The sequence below is a fragment of the Esox lucius genome, chromosome 1 (assembly GCF_011004845.1).
Source record: "Esox lucius isolate fEsoLuc1 chromosome 1, fEsoLuc1.pri, whole genome shotgun sequence".
NCBI classification, from domain to species: Eukaryota; Metazoa; Chordata; class Actinopteri; order Esociformes; family Esocidae; genus Esox; species Esox lucius.
This window is the reverse complement of record NC_047569.1, coordinates 6,982,024-6,999,761: the sequence shown is the minus strand read 5'-3', so window position 1 is coordinate 6,999,761 and position 17,738 is coordinate 6,982,024. Positions and strand designations below refer to the sequence as shown.

Below are 17,738 nucleotides of genomic sequence, written 5' to 3'. Positions count from 1 at the left end.
CGATAGCTCAGTTGGTAGAGCGGAGGACTGTAGGGAAAACGGCAGGGATCCTTAGGTCGCTGGCATCATCTTTTATGTTTGGCAAAGAATGCTTCCAGTCTCTTTTCTGAACTCCTGTGGCAAGAACTACTGGCTCAACGCATTAGGCTTCATAGAGTAGTTTTGGTAGACCTAAGATCACGGGTTCAATCCATGTCTCTGTGTGTGTGACGTGAAAGCGGCACATTGCAGTGATCGTACTGTCCCGAAGAGGAGAGGTGCCTTCGATAGCTCAGTTGGTAGAGCGGAGGACTGTAGGGGAAACGGCAGGGATCCTTAGGTCGCTGGTCCAACTCCGGCTCGAAGGATCAGCATTTTTTTTTCTGTTTTGTGAGACGATGATTCCACACTACTGCATAGCGGTTACGAGGGACGATCCCGGGTTATCACAAAAAGGCTACAGTTCCCTGACCGGGAATCGAACCCGGGCCGCGGCGGTGAAAGCGCCAAATCCTAACCACTAGACCACCAGGGAGAAGGGCACCACTTGCATCCCATCGCACAGCTCAGTTCTATCCATATATTTGATCATCTGCTTTTCCACAATGCCCTCAATCTCAGCTGGTTATTTCTCTATTCAACCCCTCGGCCTTCAGAATCACCTCAGAGCAAGTAACTTTGATTGGCTCACATTTTGTCAGAACAACTGGAGCCAGGGACTGCTTTGGTGAAGCCTGCTTTGTGGTACCTCCAGAGTCAACATAGGAGCTTGTGATGCTCTTGTCATGTGGTTGTCCATCAAAGGGGCTGATGGGGATGTGCCTCCGTCACTTCATCTTTTATGTTTGGCAAAGAATGCTTCCAGTCTCTTTTCTGAACTCCTGTGGCAAGAACTACTGGCTCAACGCATTAGGCTTTATAGAGTAGTTTTGGTAGACCTAAGATCACGGGTTCATTCCATGTCTCTGTGTGTGTGTGACGTGAAAGCGGCACATTGCAGTGATCGTACTGTCCCGAAAGGAGAGGTGCCTTCGATAGCTCAGTTGGTAGAGCGGAGGACTGTAGGGGCAACGGCAGGGATCCTTAGGTCGCTGGTTCAACTCCGGCTCGAAGGATCGGCATTTTTTTTCTGTTTTGTGAGACGATGATTCCACACTACTGCATATCGGTTACGAGGGACGATCCCGGGTTATCACAAAAAGGCTACAGTTCCCTGACCGGGAATCGAACCCGGGCCGCGGCGGTGAGAGCGCCGAATCCTAACCACTAGACCACCAGGGACAGAGGGTGTGCAGTATGGTTGTAGAGCACAGGCGTTGCATATATGAGGTCCTGGGTACACGGCAAATTCTCCCTTGGGATTTTCTTACTTGAACAAATTAGGCTTTATATTTCCACTCTTAGCAAAGTCGATTGAAGTTTCATGAAGTGGAGAGGAACATGGTGTGGTGGCCAACGATAAATGTAAGATTGAGCACACTTTCTCTGAATTTGCCAAAGGCAGTCCTCGACTTTAACCAAAAGGCATGCTTTCCCTGACCGGGAATCGAACCCGGGCCGCGGCGGTGAAAGCGCCAAATCCTAACCACTAGACCACCAGGGAGAAGGGCACCACTTGCATCCCATCGCACAGCTCAGTTCTATCCATATATTTGATCATCTGCTTTTCCACAATGCCCTCAATCTCAGCTGGTTATGTCTCTATTCAACCCTCGGCCTTCAGAATCACCTCAGAGCAAGTAACTTTGATTGGCTCACATTTTGTCAGAACAACTGGACCCAGGGACTGCTTTGGTGAAGCCTGCTTTGTGGTACCTCCAGAGTCAACATAGGAGCTTGTGATGCTCTTGTCATGTGGTTGTCCATCAAAGGGGCTGATGGGGATGTGCCTCCGTCACTTCATCTAAGAAGTGACTTATAGGCATCATCTTTTATGTTTGGCAAAGAATGCTTCCAGTCTCTTTTCTGAACTCCTGTGGCAAGAATTACTGGCTCAACGCATTAGGCTTTATAGAGTAGTTTTGGTAAACCTAAGATCACGGGTTCAATCCATGTCTCTGTGTGTGTGTGACGTGAAAGCGGCACATTGCAGTGATCGTACTGTCCCGAGGAGGAGAGGTGCCTTCGATAGCTCAGTTGGTAGAGCGGAGGACTGTAGGGAAAACGGCAGGGATCCTTAGGTCGCTGGCATCATCTTTTATGTTTGGCAAAGAATGCTTCCAGTCTCTTTTCTGAACTCCTGTGGCAAGAACTACTGGCTCAACGCATTAGGCTTCATAGAGTAGTTTTGGTAGACCTAAGATCACGGGTTCAATCCATGTCTCTGTGTGTGTGACGTGAAAGCGGCACATTGCAGTGATCGTACTGTCCCGAGGAGGAGAGGTGCCTTCGATAGCTCAGTTGGTAGAGCGGAGGACTGTAGGGGAAACGGCAGGGATCCTTAGGTCGCTGGTTCAACTCCGGCTCGAAGGATCAGCATTTTTTTTCTGTTTTGTGAGACGATGATTCCACACTACTGCATAGCGGTTACGAGGGACGATCCCGGGTTATCACAAAAAGGCTACAGTTCCCTGACCGGGAATCGAACCCGGGCCGCGGCGGTGAAAGCGCCAGATCCTAACCACTAGACCACCAGGGAGAAGGGCACCACTTGCATCCCATCGCACAGCTCAGTTCTATCCATATATTTGATCATCTGCTTTTCCACAATGCCCTCAATCTCAGCTGGTTATTTCTCTATTCAACCCCTCGGCCTTCAGAATCACCTCAGAGCAAGTAACTTTGATTGGCTCACATTTTGTCAGAACAACTGGAGCCAGGGACTGCTTTGGTGAAGCCTGCTTTGTGGTACCTCCAGAGTCAACATAGGAGCTTGTGATGCTCTTGTCATGTGGTTGTCCATCAAAGGGGCTGATGGGGATGTGCCTCCGTCACTTCATCTTTTATGTTTGGCAAAGAATGCTTCCAGTCTCTTTTCTGAACTCCTGTGGCAAGAACTACTGGCTCAACGCATTAGGCTTTATAGAGTAGTTTTGGTAGACCTAAGATCACGGGTTCATTCCATGTCTCTGTGTGTGTGTGACGTGAAAGCGGCACATTGCAGTGATCGTACTGTCCCGAAAGGAGAGGTGCCTTCGATAGCTCAGTTGGTAGAGCGGAGGACTGTAGGGGCAACGGCAGGGATCCTTAGGTCGCTGGTTCAACTTTGGCTCGAAAGATCGGCATTTTTTTTCTGTTTTGTGAGACGATGATTCCACACTACTGCATTGCGGTTACGAGGGACGATCCCGGGTTATCACAAAAAGGCTACAGTTCCCTGACCGGGAATCGAACCCAGGCCGCGGCGGTGAGAGCGCAGAATCCTAACCACTAGACCACCAGGGACAGAGGGTGTGCAGTATGGTTGTAGAGCACAGGTGTTGCATATATGAGGTCCTGGGTACACGGCAAATTCTCCCATGGGATTTTCTTACTTGAACAAATTAGGCTTTATATTTCCACTCTTCGCAAAGTCGATTGAAGTTTCATGAACTGGAGAGGAACATGGTGTGGTGGCCAACGATAAATGTAAGATTGAGCACACTTTCTCTGAATTTGCCAAAGGCAGTCCTCGACTTTAACCAAAAGGCATGCTTTCCCTGACCGGGAATCGAACCCGGGCCGCGGCGGTGAAAGCGCCAAATCCTAACCACTAGACCACCAGGGAGAAGGGCACCACTTGCATCCCATCGCACAGCTCAGTTCTATCCATATATTTGATCATCTGCTTTTCCACAATGCCCTCAATCTCAGCTGGTTATTTCTCTATTCAACCCCTCGGCCTTCAGAATCACCTCAGAGCAAGTAACTTTGATTGGCTCACATTTTGTCAGAACAACTGGACCCAGGGACTGCTTTGGTGAAGCCTGCTTTGTGGTACCTCCAGAGTCAACATAGGAGCTTGTGATGCTCTTGTCATGTGGTTGTCCATCAAAGGGAACTGATGGGGATGTGCCTCCGTCACTTCATCTAAGAAGTGACTTATAGGCATCATCTTTTATGTTTGGCAAAGAATGCTTCCAGTCTCTTTTCTGAACTCCTGTGGCAAGAACTACTGGCTCAACGCATTAGGCTTTATAGAGTAGTTTTGGTAAACCTAAGATCACGGGTTCATTCCATGTCTCTGTGTGTGACGTGAAAGCGGCACATTGCAGTGATCGTACTGTCCCGAAGAGGAGAGGTGCCTTCGATAGCTCAGTTGGTAGAGCGGAGGACTGTAGGGGAAACGGCAGGGATCCTTAGGTCGCTGGTTCAACTCCGGCTCGAAGGATCAGCATTTTTTTTCTGTTTTGTGAGACGATGATTCCACACTACTGCATAGCGGTTACGAGGGACGATCCCGGGTTATCACAAAAAGGCTACAGTTCCCTGACCGGGAATCGAACCCGGGCCGCGGCGGTGAAAGCGCCAAATCCTAACCACTAGACCACCAGGGAGAAGGGCACCACGTGCATCCCATCGCACAGCTCAGTTCTATCCATATATTTGATCATCTGCTTTTCCACAATGCCCTCAATCTCAGCTGGTTATTTCTCTATTCAACCCCTCGGCCTTCAGAATCACCTCAGAGCAAGTAACTTTGATTGGCTCACATTTTGTCAGAACAACTGGAGCCAGGGACTGCTTTGGTGAAGCCTGCTTTGTGGTACCTCCAGAGTCAACATAGGAGCTTGTGATGCTCTTGTCATGTGGTTGTCCATCAAAGGGGCTGATGGGGATGTGCCTCCGTCACTTCATCTAAGAAGTGACTTATAGGCATCATCTTTTATGTTTGGCAAAGAATGCTTCCAGTCTCTTTTCTGAACTCCTGTGGCAAGAACTACTGGCTCAACGCATTAGGCTTTATAGAGTAGTTTTGGTAGACCTAAGATCACGGGTTCAATCCATGTCTCTGTGTGTGTGACGTGAAAGCGGCACATTGCAGTGATCGTACTGTCCCGAAGAGGAGAGGTGCCTTGGATAGCTGGGTACACGGCAAATTCTCCCATGGGATTTTCTTACTTGAACAAATTAGGCTTTATATTTCCACTCTTCGCAAAGTCGATTGAAGTTTCATGAACTGGAGAGGAACATGGTGTGGTGGCCAACGATAAATGTAAGATTGAGCACACTTTCTCTGAATTTGCCAAAGGCAGTCCTCGACTTTAACCAAAAGGCATGCTTTCCCTGACCGGGAATCGAACCCGGGCCGCGGCGGTGAAAGCGCCAAATCCTAACCACTAGACCACCAGGGAGAAGGGCACCACTTGCATCCCATCGCACAGCTCAGTTCTATCCATATATTTGATCATCTGCTTTTCCACAATGCCCTCAATCTCAGCTGGTTATTTCTCTATTCAACCCCTCGGCCTTCAGAATCACCTCAGAGCAAGTAACTTTGATTGGCTCACATTTTGTCAGAACAACTGGACCCAGGGACTGCTTTGGTGAAGCCTGCTTTGTGGTACCTCCAGAGTCAACATAGGAGCTTGTGATGCTCTTGTCATGTGGTTGTCCATCAAAGGAGCTGATGGGGATGTGCCTCCGTCACTTCATCTAAGAAGTGACTTATAGGCATCATCTTTTATGTTTGGCAAAGAATGCTTCCAGTCTCTTTTCTGAACTCCTGTGGCAAGAACTACTGGCTCAACGCATTAGGCTTTATAGAGTAGTTTTGGTAAACCTAAGATCACGGGTTCATTCCATGTCTCTGTGTGTGACGTGAAAGCGGCACATTGCAGTGATCGTACTGTCCGGAAGAGGAGAGGTGCCTTCGATAGCTCAGTTGGTAGAGCGGAGGACTGTAGGGGAAACGGCAGGGATCCTTAGGTCGCTGGTCCAACTCCGGCTCGAAGGATCAGCATTTTTTTTCTGTTTTGTGAGACGATGATTCCACACTACTGCATAGCGGTTACGAGGGACGATCCCGGGTTTTCACAAAAAGGCTACAGTTCCCTGACCGGGAATCGAACCCGGGCCGCGGCGGTGAAAGCGCCAAATCCTAACCACTAGACCACCAGGGAGAAGGGCACCACGTGCATCCCATCGCACAGCTCAGTTCTATCCATATATTTGATCATCTGCTTTTCCACAATGTCCTCAATCTCAGCTGGTTATTTCTCTATTCAACCCCTCGGCCTTCAGAATCACCTCAGAGCAAGTAACTTTGATTGGCTCACATTTTGTCAGAACAACTGGAGCCAGGGACTGCTTTGGTGAAGCCTGCTTTGTGGTACCTCCAGAGTCAACATAGGAGCTTGTGATGCTCTTGTCATGTGGTTGTCCATCAAAGGGGCTGATGGGGATGTGCCTCCGTCACTTCATCTAAGAAGTGACTTATAGGCATCATCTTTTATGTTTGGCAAAGAATGCTTCCAGTCTCTTTTCTGAACTCCTGTGGCAAGAACTACTGGCTCAACGCATTAGGCTTTATAGAGTAGTTTTGGTAGACCTAAGATCACGGGTTCAATCCATGTCTCTGTGTGTGTGACGTGAAAGCGGCACATTGCAGTGATCGTACTGTCCCGAAGAGGAGAGGTGCCTTGGATAGCTGGGTACACGGCAAATTCTCCCTTGGGATTTTCTTACTTGAACAAATTAGGCTTTATATTTCCACTCTTCGCAAAGTCGATTGAAGTTTCATGAAGTGGAGAGGAACATGGTGTGGTGGCCAACGATAAATGTAAGATTGAGCACACTTTCTCTGAATTTGCCAAAGGCAGTCCTCGACTTTAACCAAGAGGCATGCTTTCCCTGACCGGGAATCGAACCCGGGCCGCGGCGGTGAAAGCGCCAAATCCTAACCACTAGACCACCAGGGAGAAGGGCACCACGTGCATCCCATCGCACAGCTCAGTTCTATCCATATATTTGATCATCTGCTTTTCCACAATGCCCTCAATCTCAGCTGGTTATTTCTCTATTCAACCCCTCGGCCTTCAGAATCACCTCAGAGCAAGTAACTTTGATTGGCTCACATTTTGTCAGAACAACTGGAGCCAGGGACTGCTTTGGTGAAGCCTGCTTTGTGGTACCTCCAGAGTCAACATAGGAGCTTGTGATGCTCTTGTCATGTGGTTGTCCATCAAAGGGGCTGATGGGGATGTGCCTCCGTCACTTCATCTAAGAAGTGACTTATAGGCATCATCTTTTATGTTTGGCAAAGAATGCTTCCAGTCTCTTTTCTGAACTCCTGTGGCAAGAACTACTGGCTCAACGCATTAGGCTTTATAGAGTAGTTTTGGTAGACCTAAGATCACGGGTTCAATCCATGTCTCTGTGTGTGTGACGTGAAAGCGGCACATTGCAGTGATCGTACTGTCCCGAAGAGGAGAGGTGCCTTGGATAGCTGGGTACACGGCAAATTCTCCCTTGGGATTTTCTTACTTGAACAAATTAGGCTTTATATTTCCACTCTTCGCAAAGTCGATTGAAGTTTCATGAACTGGAGAGGAACATGGTGTGGTGGCCAACGATAAATGTAAGATTGAGCACACTTTCTCTGAATTTTCCAAAGGCAGTCCTCGACTTTAACCAAAAGGCATGCTTTCCCTGACCGGGAATCGAACCCGGGCCGCGGCGGTGAAAGCGCCAAATCCTAACCACTAGACCACCAGGGAGAAGGGCACCACGTGCATCCCATCGCACAGCTCAGTTCTATCCATATATTTGATCATCTGCTTTTCCACAATGCCCTCAATCTCAGCTGGTTATTTCTCTATTCAACCCCTCGGCCTTCAGAATCACCTCAGAGCAAGTAACTTTGATTGGCTCACATTTTGTCAGAACAACTGGACCCAGGGACTGCTTTGGTGAAGCCTGCTTTGTGGTACCTCCAGAGTCAACATAGGAGCTTGTGATGCTCTTGTCATGTGGTTGTCCATCAAAGGGGCTGATGGGGATGTGCCTCCGTCACTTCATCTAAGAAGTGACTTATAGGCATCATCTTTTATGTTTGGCAAAGAATGCTTCCAGTCTCTTTTCTGAACTCCTGTGGCAAGAACTACTGGCTCAACGCATTAGGCTTTATAGAGTAGTTTTGGTAGACCTAAGATCACGGGTTCATTCCATGTCTCTGTGTGTGTGACGTGAAAGCGGCACATTGCAGTGATCGTACTGTCCCGAAGAGGAGAGGTGCCTTCGATAGCTCAGTTGGTAGAGCGGAGGACTGTAGGGGATACGGCAGGGATCCTTAGGTCGCTGGCATCATCTTTTATGTTTGGCAAAGAATGCTTCCAGTCTCTTTTCTGAACTCCTGTGGCAAGAACTACTGGCTCAACGCATTAGGCTTTATAGAGTAGTTTTGGTAGACCTAAGATCACGGGTTCATTCCATGTCTCTGTGTGTGTGACGTGAAAGCGGCACATTGCAGTGATCGTACTGTCCCGAAGAGGAGAGGTGCCTTCGATAGCTCAGTTGGTAGAGCGGAGGACTGTAGGGGAAACGGCAGGGATCCTTAGGTCGCTGGTTCAACTCCGGCTCGAAGGATCGGCATTTTTTTTCTGGGTGTGCAGTATGGTTGTAGAGCACAGGCGTTGCATATATGAGGTCCTGGGTACACGGCAAATTCTCCCTTGGGATTTTCTTACTTGAACAAATTAGGCTTTATATTTCCACTCTTCGCAAAGTCGATTGAAGTTTCATGAAGTGGAGAGGAACATGGTGTGGCGGCCAACGATAAATGTAAGATTGAGCACACTTTCTCTGAATTTGCCAAAGGCAGTCCTCGACTTTAACCAAAAGGCATGCTTTCCCTGACCGGGAATCGAACCCGGGCCGCGGCGGTGAAAGCGCCAAATCCTAACCACTAGACCGCCAGGGAGAAGGGAACCACTTGCATCCCATCGCACAGCTCAGTTCTATCCATATATTTGATCATCTGCTTTCCCACAATGCCCTCAATCTCAACCTAGGGTGCCTGTCCGAGATGTTGCATCAATGATGATTGTTAATACACACCCAAGCAATCAACCTGGGGAGCACTGGCTGGCTATTTACATAACGGATGATGGCATTGGAAGGTTTTATGACAGTTTTGGAAACCCCCCGGATTTTACATATTTTCCCAAGTCAATCAAGGCCTTTCTGAAAACCTGTGAGAATGTGGAATACAGTTCAAAACAAGTACAGGACCTGGTTTCAACCACGTGTGGACAGCATTGTTTGTTCTCTTTCTAATGACAAAAGGTCTGGGTTATAAAGATTTTATGTCTTTTTATGCTGATGATTTACGAGAAAATTATGCCCTAGTCTCAAAGTTTGTAGCCAAGATGTACCAGAGTAAGCGTGATGAGCAAATGTTTAATTGCATACAACATGCTCAATCTTGTGAAACGTTTAATTTGTGCCATGGTTGTTGAAGAAATAGAAAAGCCAATCACGTGTATGTCAACTTTATTATTCAAAAATAAAAACATTTGTAAAACCACATCAATGTTTACATATTATTTTTCATACAACATTTATTCAAGATAAAACAAACATACAATGTATCACAAATAAAATAAAAACACATTAAAATGGAAGCCATTTTGCAAGGTCTGTGGTATGAGGTTCAAAGAAAGCTTTGGTTGTTTGAAAACCAGTTGCTGGTGGTGTGGCTAAATCATCCATTGTGTCACCAGACTTTTGTTTATACAAATTGATTTTACATCTTAGATGCGCATTTGGAATAGTTGTAAAAGGCATGTTGAGACATGCCATGGCCTCTAAAAACACACCCCACCCCAACGGTCTTCTATCGTCAGCAATTTTATTGGTAGCTGTCACACTTTTAACAAGATCCAATAGGTGCGAGCCCTTGATTATCTCTCCTTTGAAAACGAATTCACCATTTGAATTCCATGAAGTCAAATCTTTGGACCTGTGCATTCTATTAAGAATATATTCAACATTCTTTCTACGCTTCACAGGCACATTATCCAAAATGTAATCAACAAGGTCAACATTTCGGTCAACAGTTTGCTTATTCTCAGTCACATTTACTACAGCAGACCCTGTCTCAGACCCGGGTAGACTTAAAGTCAGGGTGTTTCTATCAAGCTCCCCCTGGCGCATAACAGTCCAAATCATTCTCAACAGATTGTCTTACATCGGTGCTAGTCGTTTTGGATTCTCACAGTTTTTCTAACTGATGTTGTGGCACCAGAAACATTTTCTGAGCATGCTCCATGTTGTTTAACCCTGTCTCGATGCAATTAGACTGGTTAAGAATGGAACTGCAACGCTTAGTAACGGCAGTAGAAAACCTCCAGATTGGTTGATGGTTTTTCTTTTCCGTGTAAATGAAGTGTTCTTTCTAGACATGTATATAATTTTGGCTTTTTGTCTCTTTACTTTTCGGAGCTGTGACTCGGTTAAGGGTATATTCCCGCGCCTTAGATTAAGCGCTATTTCACAGAGTGATAGAATGAGGTCGGTGGATGCTGATTCTAAAATAACTTTTCGTTGACTTGCCGGTGCCTTAAATATCATTTTCAAAAGTGGTAAATTTCTACGAATGCGTTTAGACATGATCAAACTTTCTTAGGAACGTACACGACAGGCCAATCCCCTGAAAATAACCCTGTTCTCAGACGCTAGTCTTCTTGTGTTGTAGCTTTAAAGTCAATAAGTAAATAACCAAAAGGCGGATGTGTTGCATCTTTAAAACTCTCCATGAAGAATCGAGAAAGACCGGGGTATATCTGTCTGCCTAAAATACTAATCTGCTGATTGTCGCGGGGGTTTTTAAACAAGATGAGGTAGTTTGTGGTCAAGTTAATAGTTCTACTAGATTTGCCTTTAACAAACATGTTTTGGACGAGGTAAGTTGCACTCAGGTTACGGTGGTGTGAATATTGTGTGAAAACTCTCTCCATCTCCAAACTCTCTGGTGCACTTTTCATTAAATCGTAAATAACTAAAAGGTTGTTTTTCTGAATCGGTAGCAGATTGTCATCACACAGCGATGTCGGTAGACCTTCTATAAAATGTATTTCTTTGGAGAATACAACCACTGCAATATCCAACAATATCTTCAAAAAATATATATTACCAGAGTTACTGGGGCCACTAATGACACAGCTGAACGGGTGTTGTAGTCGCGGGTCAAAACCGCTATCCATCCTAGACTGTGGTTTAGTACCCATAAGGCCTTGTGCCTGCATTAGCAAGGACATGATAATCATCACCGCCCTCACCCTGTACAAAGTTGTCAACCAGTCGTGTCAGCGTCTCCAAATTAACAACAGTTGTGTTGTAGCTGTTGAGCGTAATGCCTTTTGCTTTGAGACAGGTCAGACCTTTAACGGTTTTGTAACCATATGTCTTTGGCCCACCACTAACAAATTCAGCTATGCTGTCACCATCCGGTAACTCATCGGTCAAGTCACCCAAGAACGGGCCCAGTGGGGGGACCGAATCCCCATGGCGTGTGACAAAGATCACGGAATCAGTGTCTGTGTAGAGTACACGTCTATCCAACTTCTCCAAGAGTGAATACAACTCGAGTCTAGCATAAGCGGTTGTGAACGCGGCAATAAAAATGTTGCCGTTACGTGGTTTGATTGGTGTCTGTTTTGTGTAACGCCACTGTACCATCGCAACAGTGTCTGAGATGAACGAGAAATAACCAACATCTATTTCACTGGAAAACTGGTAGTGGCTAAACTCCTCCGGATCTGTAATTAACATTGTGTTCATAAGGTTAGTCCGCTCACCCATCTTACCCCAAAGACTATTCATTGCCAATTTAGCTAAAGATCGCCTAGCACTGTTTACAACAATGTTTTCCTTGTCAAGATGCACACCCTCCTTTTCATGATATTCACAGATATACCGGTCTTTAGCCTCATCGTCAACCACAGATGGTGGGAAGCCACTAGCTTCCTGCTTGTGCTTCAGGAATGTTCTCATGTAATCTGCAAAAAGATCATCTGATGTCCTGGTGAAATCCCAGACTTCAAATATTTCCACAATGCGATAACCTTTCTCAACAGCCTTAACCAGCTCAATAGAAACCCAGGTACCGGTTAAAGATCTTTCTGAATCAGTATGTGAACAATCAGTTACCTGGTTTTCAGACTCTGCACATAATCTACACAATGGAAAGAACAGCTTACCGCCAACCCTGTGTGGTAAAACGGGGTGATAAAGGCCTTTCGGTGGACACACTGTAGCCTTAACAATACCAAAGTAGTTGTCTAGTGGTTTGAAATCTCGAAAGATTTGTGTCTGGATGCCCAATCGGGTAAGTCTTTGTCTTGTTGCAGAATGGGTAAAGACTACAGACATCGTTATACTGAATAGTCTCCCCTTCTCGAGCCGTAAACTTCAGATGAATCGCATTAGTACGACCACCAAAAAGAGCATCCCGCTCTGGAGCGCTCTGGAGCACCAAAGGTCTTCAAGAAAGCTTTGACATCTGCGGATGTGTTTTTAAGCCGGTTCCACTCACACTCCCATATGTATTGAACATGTATGTTGTGTTGTTCTTTCAAAGCCTCTAGCTTTGTCAACCATTGCTGGTGCATCAACCCGTACTGAATCTTTGTCATTGGATCGATGCTTGTTGAACAATGACACTTTGGGTGACCGTGCCAGAAACAACGTAGAAATTCATAGACCGTGCTAAAACCATCGCGTTCAGCATATCCATCAACGTAGTAGGCACCGATTTTCACTTCACCCCTGTTCAGGGCGTGCTGTATTGATATATTCTCATCGGAGGCCACATATTCAAGCCACTGGATTGAGCTGTTTGAGAATGTCTTCTGACAACGGTTGTAGTTGTTTGAGGGGACCAATGCAATGGTGTCCTTGGTGAGGAATCTGTTGCAAAAGACTTTCATGCAAGCCGAAGCAATCGTAATTGACCGGAATGGGTCAACACCACCACACTCCAGGAACTCGAGTCTGTAGCGCATACAACCCGCTCTCAAGATGACCACATCATTCACGCAGTAAGCCTTTATTTCATCCTGCATGTCAAAGGGGTCTGCGGAAACAGTTGCATACCATTGCAAAAACTCATCTTTTTCTTTAGCCATCATGGTATTCACACCATAGTAATGCGGTTCCGGATGGGGGCCAACATAGTTCTCATTCTCCTTGATGTTAAATTTGTAAGGAAAGTAGCCTTTTTTCGAATCCTTAAAACCCATAGCACGTGGCAAGGCTGACAGCTTCATAGGTAGAAAGCAATGACTATCAATGTATCTCTGATTGAATGTGCTGTCTGTAAAAATAATGAGCTTGCTACCATTAGCAATAAGTGTCGTGCCAATACCATTGTTAGCAAGGTATTGCATCAAGATGTAACCATCGAAACCTTTAGAGTTGTGTGCTATAAATGTGTAGTCATTATATTTCGGTTGCCTAAACTTTTGAAAAAAAGCAGTGACACAACCATCTCCGGCTGAACACCACGTCTTGTTATCAAAGCTTATTGCACACACAAAATTTGCAGTGTGTACACCATTCACCGGATTGGCAATAGTCTCAAAATCATAAAATATGTAGCGCTCACTGGGGTCCTCGGGCTTGGCTGGTTTTATAAAACACTGATGATTCATTTCAACCGCCAGATCCACGTTACAATTGGGGCACATGTTAGCAATGCACCTGTGTGCTTTATAGTTGGCAATACTGACATTGTAATAGCGACCACAGTCGACACAGTATTTCTTCTGGTCACACCTGCTAACCCAACGACCCGCACTTTTGTAGTGCTTCAAGCATTTATGCTGGCTATAACAAAAATCTGAATAACATATCCGTTTACAGTCAGGGCACTGCTTTGTGTTACGGGGTTGGGTATGACAATCTTCATGAAGACAGACACTACAGCTATGTTTACAACCATGATCACCACGTGTGTTGAAACCGGTATAGCACCAGTCACAAACATAAGACACACCCAGAAAACCCTTCAGATTTGTGATACCGTAGAAATGGTTATCGTGTAAGTACATAAAGACAGTTCTAGGGTGGATGTCCTCGCTGTTTTGAAACTTGGTAAAGTGACCATCCCTTGTTCGATGAAAGACAACAATTTTACACCCTGTAATTTCTTCAAACCTAACGATATCTGTGAATGACACACATTCATCTAACGCTAAACCAGCCCCCTTATGTAGCTCACGACCACTAACCAGGGCCTCAGGATATGTGTACTGCGGGTTCAACATACCCATCAAACAAATGGAAAAACATGCAGAATCATTATTCACAGCCACATATAAATGTCTTCTTTTTTTATTGATAATCTGATCTATCAACAATGTTTGAGCTTTACGTCGCGGGGCACCACCCTCACGGTTTTTGACAATTTGTACTACCAATTCTAGTGATTCATCAATCATAATCTCGGCATTACTCTGCATAACACTTTCAAGTAAATTACCAAACGTGCGTTCATTATATTCATCCGCTCTCATGGTCACATGTACGGAGTCTATCAGAGATTCACCAATCAACTCAATCTGCAGACTATCACCAGGCCCGTGTACAAAGTCTGAGGCTCTAACAATCAAAGTATCCAAGCCTGCCATAATACTTGTGTAGAATGTGCCAAAATCACCAACTTCACCAGTATTTTGTAAATGTATCAACTGTCGTAATTCAACATTGTCAAACGCATTACACTGTATAACTCTAACATCCCCATCACTGCACTGAGTTTGCATCAGAGAGCTCGAAGGAGTGTCAACTAGATTGTGTGAAAAATGGGGGCTACTAAGCTCGGTTAACAAGCCTTGTATCTGAGGATTATTGTGCGCATCGCTGCGTAACAAAGTAACGGATGGTTCATTTGTATTTTGGGGTGTGGTCGATTGATTATATGTAGAGGTTGTTGGCTGTTCCGTGTCTGGTCTGTTGTTAGCATTATCTTTCGCCATTTCTCTGGTTTAACGTGTAAATAACAATCCACTTTTCAAATTTAAATATTCTAACTCAAACATACATTCACATACAGCGCAGTTTTGAAGAGTTGGCTGTATTACCTTCAGCTTTCAAGCCTGAAAGAAAACAAAAATCCCCTCACGCTGTGCAGCCACAAGGAAGGGTGTCCGTAACTGACCCCATTGTGGTAATGTACTTTGTATCATCACCCCGGCTGTCCTCAATCTGTTGGAATATAGAATGTTGTACCAAGGGTCAGTATGCATAGTCATAATTGTTAATAACACTTTAGAACAAGACTAAAAATGTCTGTAAATAATTAAACTTACACAAAAATCTGCTCAGGTTGTGTAAGATCACAGTCTGACCGCCCAGTCCAACTGACGCAGATGCCGGTCACTTGAACTAAATACAAATAGGATTAACAAGAGTATACAGGTAATTAAAGCTGATTAACAATAATGTCAAAAGTCTACTTAACAAGATTTGGAGGTCCAAAAATGTGTTTACCAAACACGGTCGGTGTTTAATTCCGCTCAACCTAAACCGGAGATTAAAACAGGCAATATGAAAGACAGCTAAAAATGAATGGATTGCGCAATCGTAAAATTGATTTACAAATTCTTAAAAAGTTGCATCACAATTCAAATGAATTACTTCAAATAAAATAAATTGTACTTACAACAGAAACGATATAAACAACAGCTGACTTTTGTGGATGCTGCGGGGTTTAATTTCGGTCTTCACATCACAGCCGGGGCGCCTCCACCAAGTCACGCCTCTTAACTTTGTCATTGGTTACATGTCATCGTTCTTCACGTTAGAATCAAATTGTGTTAGAACTATTCATGCTGCAATGATACAAATTCAGGATAAAACGTAACTATTTAGTTCTGATTATTGTAGCCGTTTGGCAACCAAATATATTGATACACCCTGTCTTGTAGAACCACCGTTCACGTTAATTTTCGCGGCTCAGCCGTGACATCACGTCATATAATTGTATATATTAACGATAAACTCATCTGCTGACATATAAACGCTTACTATTGTCACCATATCGACATTAATCAGTTCAACATTTAACAAACACAGGACCATAATGCAGCAATACAAAATCAGATTTCACGAGTTGTTCATTAAGAGAATGCAGCACATCTTCACCCGGAAGTGACAGCATAACCCCATACTAACACAAATACTATAGTATTTTTTTAACCAACGTTGCCTACTATTAAACATTTCTACCAATGTGTGGAAAACAATCTTGCGTTGATCTCTGTTGTACAATTTCAAAAGACGCCTTTACGAATGTTTTAATTACCTGAAATAACCTATCCTTAACTGTCAACGATTCGCCGTTGTTCATGCAAATTTATACGCGACCTTGCTGGTAACTTTGTAACGTTTTGCCTTATAATGCAACTTAGAAGTTAATGCTGACTTAAAAAAACATTTTTATTACAAAACTCACCATTGCTCATACATACACTTGTTTTTATTTATAACAATATTTTAAAACCCCAACCGCAACACAATCCACCTTTGCGTAATGTGTGGTTGGCCCTGGCCCATGAATACTCCTTCAAAATAATAGCATTGCTCATGCGATGTTAGCTTGCTGTAATGCTGTGTTGGACTACAAACCGTGAGACACGGGATGATTTCAACCTGCATATATTACAGTTTGTATTAGTGGTTATTTATGGACCATTACTACTGGGCAGATATAACCTTGAAGCCCATCTCTTGTTAAAATGAATGTTGGGCTGAAAACTATCCAAAATCGTAAGTCCCTCCCCATCCTCTTCTTTATATCTTACAGAAAAAACATGTCTCTCACGTGTAACTCCTTGCTTGTGGAAAAACACCATGTTACAACCACATTGTAAAACATGGAAGTTTACATCTGTACCACATGGCATTGGAACCCTGGCACCCTTTTGTTTAACACCAAACAACTTACCGCTGACACAACACTTATTTACTGCCTGGGAATTTAACATTCCGGAACCCTAAGCCCCATTTGTTAATTAACATTCCGGAACCCTAAGCCCCATTTGTTAATCATCAAACATAACCCACCTGTTATAACACTAGTCTGGTTTGCTCATCAGGCGTTGTAAAACATCAAACACTGACACATCAATGTAATCATAAATCACAAAGTCACCGGACATGCATATGTCACTCCTGAAGTCCCACCCTAACATACGTTATACCGGAAGTCCCACCCTAACATACGTCATACCGGAAGTCCCACCCTAACATACGTAATACCGGAAGTCCCACCCTAACATACGTCATAACGGAAGTCCCACCCTACAAACCGGATGTCCCGCCCACCTGTCACATCAATATGGAAGTCCCGCCCCCCAGGGCCATAAATCACCATTCTGACACATTATACCCTACACTAACTACTGATATAGAAGAGAAATTGCGACAAGTGGTGAGTGAGGCAGGATTAAGGATGGAGGAAAGGAGACCATTACATCTTATTTTGTGGAATAAAGAGAAGGATTGTGCCAAAAATCAAGATAGAGTTAGGGACAAAAAAGAAACAGCAAATTTGGTCAAGCGAGGGAGATAAAGAGATCAGGAGAAGGCATGGGAAAAGCACAGAAAAGAATGGTGTAAATTAGCAGTGTGGTGTCAGGGTGTAGAACATTTGAACAAAGAGAAAAAGGAGCAAGGTAATTGTCACCGGTTCTGTTCGTAATTTTTATGGACAGAATTTCTAGGCACAGCCAGGGGCCGGAGGGTGTCAGGTTTGGGGACCACACGATTTCGTCTCTGCTCTTTGCGGATGATGTTGTCGTGTTGGCCCCTTCAACCCAGGACCTTCAGCATGCACT

General features: G+C 44.7%; 18 non-coding genes across 18 annotated transcripts; 6 read left to right on the top strand and 12 right to left on the bottom strand.

Moving 5' to 3' along the window:
• Positions 1 to 260: 260 nt before the first annotated feature.
• On the top strand, positions 261 to 347 carry trnay-gua. Its single transcript is given in 2 exon segments — positions 261 to 297; positions 312 to 347. It is a non-coding gene; the product is annotated as a tRNA-Tyr (tRNA).
• A 95-nt stretch (positions 348 to 442) lies between these two features.
• trnae-uuc lies at positions 443 to 514 on the bottom strand. The gene has a single exon. It is a non-coding gene; the product is annotated as a tRNA-Glu (tRNA).
• A 493-nt stretch (positions 515 to 1,007) lies between these two features.
• Positions 1,008 to 1,094, top strand: trnay-gua. Its single transcript is given in 2 exon segments — positions 1,008 to 1,044; positions 1,059 to 1,094. It is a non-coding gene; the product is annotated as a tRNA-Tyr (tRNA).
• A 94-nt stretch (positions 1,095 to 1,188) lies between these two features.
• Positions 1,189 to 1,260, bottom strand: trnae-cuc. The gene has a single exon. It is a non-coding gene; the product is annotated as a tRNA-Glu (tRNA).
• Positions 1,261 to 1,510: 250 nt separating this feature from the next.
• Positions 1,511 to 1,582, bottom strand: trnae-uuc. The gene has a single exon. It is a non-coding gene; the product is annotated as a tRNA-Glu (tRNA).
• A 782-nt stretch (positions 1,583 to 2,364) lies between these two features.
• On the top strand, positions 2,365 to 2,451 carry trnay-gua. The gene is given in 2 exon segments: positions 2,365 to 2,401; positions 2,416 to 2,451. It is a non-coding gene; the product is annotated as a tRNA-Tyr (tRNA).
• A 94-nt stretch (positions 2,452 to 2,545) lies between these two features.
• trnae-uuc lies at positions 2,546 to 2,617 on the bottom strand. Its single transcript has one exon. It is a non-coding gene; the product is annotated as a tRNA-Glu (tRNA).
• Positions 2,618 to 3,291: 674 nt separating this feature from the next.
• Positions 3,292 to 3,363, bottom strand: trnae-cuc. The gene has a single exon. It is a non-coding gene; the product is annotated as a tRNA-Glu (tRNA).
• A 250-nt stretch (positions 3,364 to 3,613) lies between these two features.
• trnae-uuc lies at positions 3,614 to 3,685 on the bottom strand. The gene has a single exon. It is a non-coding gene; the product is annotated as a tRNA-Glu (tRNA).
• Positions 3,686 to 4,201: 516 nt separating this feature from the next.
• trnay-gua lies at positions 4,202 to 4,288 on the top strand. Its single transcript is given in 2 exon segments — positions 4,202 to 4,238; positions 4,253 to 4,288. It is a non-coding gene; the product is annotated as a tRNA-Tyr (tRNA).
• Positions 4,289 to 4,382: 94 nt separating this feature from the next.
• Positions 4,383 to 4,454, bottom strand: trnae-uuc. Its single transcript has one exon. It is a non-coding gene; the product is annotated as a tRNA-Glu (tRNA).
• A 726-nt stretch (positions 4,455 to 5,180) lies between these two features.
• trnae-uuc lies at positions 5,181 to 5,252 on the bottom strand. Its single transcript has one exon. It is a non-coding gene; the product is annotated as a tRNA-Glu (tRNA).
• A 515-nt stretch (positions 5,253 to 5,767) lies between these two features.
• trnay-gua lies at positions 5,768 to 5,854 on the top strand. The gene is given in 2 exon segments: positions 5,768 to 5,804; positions 5,819 to 5,854. It is a non-coding gene; the product is annotated as a tRNA-Tyr (tRNA).
• A 94-nt stretch (positions 5,855 to 5,948) lies between these two features.
• trnae-uuc lies at positions 5,949 to 6,020 on the bottom strand. The gene has a single exon. It is a non-coding gene; the product is annotated as a tRNA-Glu (tRNA).
• Positions 6,021 to 6,746: 726 nt separating this feature from the next.
• Positions 6,747 to 6,818, bottom strand: trnae-uuc. The gene has a single exon. It is a non-coding gene; the product is annotated as a tRNA-Glu (tRNA).
• A 726-nt stretch (positions 6,819 to 7,544) lies between these two features.
• Positions 7,545 to 7,616, bottom strand: trnae-uuc. The gene has a single exon. It is a non-coding gene; the product is annotated as a tRNA-Glu (tRNA).
• A 781-nt stretch (positions 7,617 to 8,397) lies between these two features.
• On the top strand, positions 8,398 to 8,484 carry trnay-gua. Its single transcript is given in 2 exon segments — positions 8,398 to 8,434; positions 8,449 to 8,484. It is a non-coding gene; the product is annotated as a tRNA-Tyr (tRNA).
• Positions 8,485 to 8,746: 262 nt separating this feature from the next.
• Positions 8,747 to 8,818, bottom strand: trnae-uuc. The gene has a single exon. It is a non-coding gene; the product is annotated as a tRNA-Glu (tRNA).
• Between the last annotated feature and the right edge of the window lie 8,920 nt (positions 8,819 to 17,738).